We start from the raw sequence: 7,432 nt of genomic DNA on the forward strand, positions 1-7,432 counted from the left end.
TGGGCCGGTGCGTTGAGAGATGTCGGCCAGGCGGTGTTGGTCCAACGCAAAGATCTCCAAGGGCCTCACAAGGTCCTCGAGTGGAATGTTGGCTCGGGTAGCAAACTCGAAGTCGAGGAAATTCTCGTCTGCCCCAGAGTCGATGAGGGCCTCCACCGTGGCTCGTTGGTCCCCCCAGGCCAGGGTGACGCTCATCAGATGGCCAGGTGGTGCGCGGCTCTGGGAATGGGAAAAACGGCTCACCAGGATTTCCCGGGGTCTCGGCGAGCCTGGTCTTTTGGCCGGGTGGGGCAGTTGGCAATTCGGTGTCCCTCCCTTCCGCAGTAGAGGCAGAGACCGGAACTGAGCCTTGCCTCACGTTCAGCCTGGCTCAGATGAGAGCGTCCCAGCTGCATGGGTTCCTCCTCGCGAACCGAACGGGAGGGTCCGCTACCACCAGTCGTGTTGAGGGCAGGGCGACCAGCAGTAACGTCATGAGTCCGGGGAATCCGGGGTACCTCAGGAGGTAACAGTCGGGTCCTCTCTCGCCTTCTCTCCTGGAGGCGTCCGTCGATGCGGATGACGAGGCTAAACAGGTCCTCGAGGGAGTCAGGCACCTCCCGGGTAGCGAGCTGGTCCCTGACTGCGTCACTGAGCCCCCTCAAGAAGGTTAGGCGAAGTGCAGGGTCGTTCCATCCACTCTCCACCGCCGCCAGTCGAAACTCCAGGATGTAGTCAGTTACCCCGACGCTCCCCTGTCGGAAGGTACCCAACCGGGCTCCAGGGTCCAGGCCACGGGCTGGATGGTGGAACACCCTGCGGAGCTCAGCCACGAAGTCTGGATAGGAGAAAACAAAATCTGCATCCATTGCCCAGGAGGAAGTGACCCACTGGGCAGCACGGCCTGAAAGCAAGTTTGTCATATAGGCCACTTGGGCCCCTCTAGAAGTGAATCGACTTGGTTGATGACGGAAAACCAACTCACATTGCATGATGAATGTGGTACACTCCTCGGGATTGCCGTCGAACAGCCGTGGGACGGAGAGACGGGGTTCCCGAGGTGCGGGATCGGGAAACGTGGGAACTGCTGGGGCTGCGGGGAATGCTCCTGAAGGAAGTGAGGGAAGTAAAGCGTTAACGGTGTCGCTCAGCGAGTGAAGCTGAACGAGAATACCAGATTGTTGTCCTGCCAGGGCGGCCAGGGACCCTTGAATAGGCTGGACCTGTTCCCTGAGATCCTGCACCGCAGCCGCAGCCCTCTCTAGTTGGTGACTGTGATCCTTGGTCAACTCGATCTGATTAGCTAGTGCGGTTCTGACCCTCTCTGTGTCGGCTGGGGTCGTCATTTTGGTTGGATCGTAATGTTATGGTTTGACACCGACCCCAAACGCAACGACACAAGAGAGTAGATTCAGAGTTGCCAAAAACAAGGGCTTGTTTATTTACACTAAATAAACAGCATAGACTTGGTAGAGAACAGACAAAGACTGGGATACAAGCATAGATGAATGTTGCTGCTCTGCAGCTTCTCCCGGGATGGTTAGTCTGGGGAAGCAGACGATGACGTCAGAGCCGCTCTGCAGACTTCTCTCGGCAGATGGTAACGGGACCGAGAGGGAGAGAGGGAGCGGGTTAGCTCAGAGTACAGTTGGGAACAGAGCAGGTGACAGGGGAGGTGACTTGTATCAAAAAACAGAGTAATCCAAGTGACTGAATCTTCGGTGTATATACACACTGTGAGAAACGTCCCAAACACAAATCCACGTGATAGAAATCTTCGGTGCAAATAAACACTGTGAGCGAAGTCCCAAATACAAATCCAAGTGATTATATCTTCGGTGTGTGAACACACAGTGAGCGATGTTAAGGCCAAATATTATCCCAATGAACAATCCAAAAAAGCTGAACGCTGGGTGAGTGACTGTCTGACAAAAAGCAGGATATCTTCAGTGTCATTTAAACACACGAAAACGAATAGGATCAAAGACAGTCATAAAAACTCACCCAGGCGCTGTGCGTAAAGAGAGTAGGATCAAAACGGGGCGAGCGCGTCGCCACGGGAAACGGGTGTCCAAGCGGAATACTTCTTGAATATCCTGGAGGCAAAGCACAGGGAAAACAGCAGGCAAGGCAGGAACGGCGAATGCTACTGAAATATCAAAACGATCCAACAAAACTAGAATGGGGAAACGGGGTATAAATAATAAGGGAATGCTTAATTGACAAGCTGTGACAGCTGAGGGATGTGATTGACAAGCGCAGTGGCGGTTGGAATGCCCCACGGGCCCCGAGGCGAGATTGACAGCTCGGGCCCCCCCCCCCCGATATTTATTGTATTATTATAAAAAAAAAAAAAAAAAAAAAAAAAAAATCCAACATGAAACAAAACATATCACAATACAATAATAATACGTCAAATGTATATACTCTCTTTTCTGGACTGTTTTCGTATCACAAACAGTACTGTATTTGCAAATCTGGTATGTCATGTATAGATGTAGCACTACTGTCTATCTGTATGTCATTATGTTATAATTAATTGAAAATGGGGGACCCTGATGTAAACAAGACGAAAGTGTTTCTCTGGTCTGCATCCCCTTAACAATTGTATGTATTGAGCTGTACTGTATTGTACCCATTCTGCAACCAGACGGTGGGCGGGCCCTAAGGCAGCTGCCTCCCCAGCCGCGCCTATAGCTCCGCCCCTGGACAAGCGTGTGGTTGGGGGAGCACCAATCAACGGCGTCTATGGGAAGAAGCGTGTGAATAGGGGAATGCAATTGATTAACAGAAAACAAAAGGAACAGAGCGAGTAGGCTTAAAGGAACAGAGCGAGTAAGTGAGCAATGGACAAAAACCTCACAGTTTTCGGCAACCAAAATGTTAAGTGTAAATGCTTTTGATACAAATATTAACCATTAAATAAAGGTTGTAATTTGTAAATTGATTTAACAAGAAATTAACTATTTTATTTACAGGATTATTCCATTGCTTAATGGTCTTGAATGTTAAATTACATTATATGTAAAAACACCTCAAATAAACACATTTTCCTGTAAATTAATTGCTTTTCCACTTTATTTTAATTTGGGTATTTTACTGTAATTTGACAGTAAGTATTTGGCCATCGTTGCTGCCAGACATTTACACTTTTTTTTACACCTTTTAATTTTATTTACAGCCTCCAAGTCACTAGACTGCCCACAACTCTCTGATTCCACCAGAATGAGAAAAGGTTATTCAAACACGCCCCATTATGACACGTCCCCTTATGAGAGCCACCTATAATGAACACATAATGTATAATAGACCAGTATGTGTTCCTTATGCTTTCAGCTAATGCATTGAAGGCAAAACCTTATTATATATATTGACCAAATACTATTTGAATTAGTAACGGATGTGTTTCTCCCCGCTGAACCGTACCAAACCGGAAAAAACGAACTGAACCGTGGTTTTTGTGAACTGTTCCACCTTTATTTAATAATATAGAAGTTCACTTTTTAGTTTTTTTGTTAACATATTTCTCATGGTCAAAAGATTCAAAGAGCTCACTCAGAAGGACGATTGCTGTGCTTTCAGGACGCACCTGGGGTCAGCTGCAGTATTGTGTATAACATTTTATCTTTTTTCTTTACACAACCGTCTGAAAGGACATCTGCTTGTTTGAAAGAAACAGCCTTGAGTGACAAACCCGGCCCCGTGGCTCACCTTGCACAGTCCTCTGCAGGAGCGAGGAGCGAGGCCGGAGGATGATGCCCTGAATCTCTGAGAATGGGTGGCCTTTCCCATGCATCAGGGCCAACCCCTCGCACCCACTACAAACAGACTACCTGTACCCCCCCCCCCCCCTCCCCCCATGCTGCTATGATGCCGGAATTTCCCCAAGGGGATCAATAAAGGAATATCTTATCTTATCTTAAGGAGCACGTCCAGTGCTAGACTGAGGGCTAGATCCACAAAGAATGGATTGCACGGTGCTAATTGCACACTTACTTACAATTCATGATGAATTGAAAATGGGGGACCCTGATGTAAACAAGACGAAAGTCTTTCTCAGGTCTGCATCCCCTTAACAATTGTGTGTATTGAGCCGTACTGTATTGTACCCATTCTGCAACCTGTTAATAAAATTGTCATTTAATCAATCACCTGCGCAAGACTCCCATGATGTAGCACTGAACGGCACAGGAAGTCCTTCATTCCGACGGCCATCAGACTTTACGATGCATCACTGTGCCTCACTGCATCACTGAGCACAGGGTGACAGTATATCTTCCTGGACTTTTACTTTTACTTTTAGACCGACATAGTACAATTTTACACTTACTGTATATTCTGGATATTTTTGCTGTATATTTTATATTAAAATGTAACATAGGACATTTTATATTAGTATATTTTATATTAGAATGTAACATAGGAAATGTATATCCCGGGCCATATTTTATTCTTAGGCTTATTTTTATACGTTTTCGTGACTTTTTGTTTTGTCTACCTAAATGTTTACTGTTTACTGTGAGCGATTTGTAGTGCCAAATTTCCCTCGGGATGAATAAAGTATTTCTATTCTATTCTATTCCTTCTGAATAATGTAACATGCCAAATGTGAAAGGTGACTGTTTGCGCTGTTCAGTGAACTCTATACGGCCACTAAAAAAGAGGGTCCTCTCTCTTGTGTCATTTGCGCTTATGGCGAGAGGTTCACAGTTTGACCTTTAAATACTGAATATGGGCGTGTGGTTTTTTTTACAGTGTTGTATACTGTATGCATAATATTCTCAAAGGGTAAGAATTGCAGATATATACCGTATATATATATGTTTATTCTGATTATTTAGCGTTTTCCCCCACATAAACATAAGAAATAGGCTACAAATTAACATACACTATACACACACATAAACACATACACGTCCCCACTCCACACAGGACCCATCAACCTGCCTTTTAAAACCACCATCAGACAGTCCATCCATCCAAACTAATCTTTACAGACTATAGAGCTCCACCTGCGCAATTCTGAATCTTCCACAATTTTGTAAAATTTTGTTAATTTTACACACAACCTGCATCATTCCCCATGACACTCCCCCGTGGCGATAACCAATTATTCATAGAATTAATTACAACACATAACAATGCATATATAATGAGCGTTCTAGACAGCTTTTTGAAGAACTAACCAGAAATAACAGCACCTAAGTAAGTAAGTAAGTAAGTAAGTATTTATAAAGCACCTTTCATACATGTCATGTAGCTCAAAGTGCTGTACACAATTATAGGCATATATAACGATAAAAGCAATAAAGTCACAGTGATCAGTTAAGATCAATGTTTAAAAAAATAATAATAATAATAATAATAGTAACGTAAAAATTAAAATAACGTAAAAACAGTCATTTGCTTACCAGTTTGGGAGAACAGGTCCGCACAAACATTTCCGCTCAGTGGCAACCGGAAGTGCACTAAACCAATGCACTTGTATGGTAGGTAGCAATGTTTAGCTCTTATAACGCTAGTGTAGTTACGTTTTTATCAGTGGTCATAGTTGGGTCCATAGTGCTTTACCAAGTCCCATGGATCCATCAGTGGCCGTGTATTGTGGTAGAAAGAAAGAAAAAGAAAAACATATAAAGAAAACAGTCTAAAGTTTGAAAGTTTGGAAGGTCCGCAAAGACACGACCGTTCAGCTCAGAAGCTGAGGCGTGTCAAAAACTTTTGAAAAACTGGAGGCGTGTCTCCTATGTACCCGTTCCTTCATCTAAAAAGTTTGAAAGTTTGGGAGGTCCGCAAAAACACGACCGTTCAGCTCAGAAGCTGAGGCGTGTCAAAAACTTTTGAAAAACTGGAGGCGTGTCTCCTATGTACCCGTTCCTTCATCTAAAAAGTTGGGTCCACAAGGCTTATCCTAGCCTCATGGATCCATCAGGTTTTTCCAAGCCATAACTATTTGTAAGCTAGACTGTATAGGTACGTTTTTAATTTTCCTTTAAAAATGTGTATAGAGCTGGCGTTTCTGATGTGTGTTGGTAGTGTGTTCCATAGTTTTGGGGCATAGTTGGCAAATGCCATACTTCCTATCCTTTTTTGGTTTCTGGGCGTGTCTAGTAAACCTGTAGTGGATGACCGTAGCGTTCTTGAGGGCAGATAACTAACTAGGGAATTTGCTATGTATTTTGGGCCTTGCTCATTAAGAGCTTTATATGTTAGGAAAAGGACCTTAAAATCAATTCTATGAGTTATTGGAAGCCAGTGCAGAGTGGCCAGGACTGGAGTGATATGTTCTCTTCTCCTTGTATGAGTTAGTAATCGAGCTGCAGAGTTTTGGATAAGCTGAAGCTTCCCAATGGTTGCTTTGGGAAGACCAGTGAACAGTGCATTACAATAGTCAAGCCGACTTGATACAAAAGCATGAATAAGTTTCTCTGCATCCTTTTTATTTACGAAAGGTCTTACTTTCGCTATGTTTCTTAGGTGGAAAAATGACGTTTTCATGGCCTTATTTATATGAGACTTAAAGGTCAGGTCTGAGTCCAAGATGACACCTAGGCTTGTAACCTCAGTCTTTACATAGGATGACAGACTCCCCAGGTTTTTACAAAGCACTTCCCTTTTCGCTTTTGGGCCGATCAATAGGATTTCGGTCTTGCTTTCGTTTAATTTTAGGAAGTTATTGTTCATCCACTTGTTTATTGCTAACAGACAATTTGTAATGGACTGTATGGCTGTAGTGTTATTTGGTTCTGCGGAGATATATAGTTGTGTATCATCAGCATAACTAAGTGGGATGGATGAGGCTGTAAAGGTTTAAAGGCCAACCTCTAGGTTAAACCCTACTGATCAATTATGGGTAGTTTACATCATTGGTATATAATTTCATTATTTATTTATTTCCATTTGACACCGGAAATGCCACTCTGAAAGAGTTAAAAAGGTCCACGCACGAATAACATGCACGCGCGAATCAAAAAAGCTTATCAAAACGCCGACGTCACAACAGGTGTGGCTTGCATATTAATGAGCCGAATCTAATGTTGCTTTTCCACTAAAATAAAGTACTCAGTTTGTCTCCGTGTGGGGAGGCGGGGCTGCTGGTGATCAGCATGAGAGCTCCAGAAATGACACGTGAAAAACTGCAGACCACTGATTGGTCAGAAGAGAGACGCGTGACGTCACTGTTTGGGGAGTCTGAACGAAAACAGAATGTCCGCGCCGCCATCTTTAATGTCTCGCGTAGGATATCTTTTGTGTGTTTGCAGCAAGAAACGAGTGCAATAAAAAAGGATACAGTCACTGTGTATTCTGCCTCATTTATTGATGAAACAAAACCGACATCAACACAATTTGCCACCGAGCGGAGAGTTTAGTCTGACAAAAAGATCGCTGATTAGTTACGCTTGTTGTTGGGGGTTAGGGACGTAACGTTAGTTAGCCTAATGCTAACGTTAGC

The sequence above is a fragment of the Notolepis coatsorum genome (assembly GCF_963971535.1).
Source record: "Notolepis coatsorum genome assembly, chromosome: 1".
NCBI lineage: Eukaryota > Metazoa > Chordata > Actinopteri > Aulopiformes > Paralepididae > Notolepis > Notolepis coatsorum.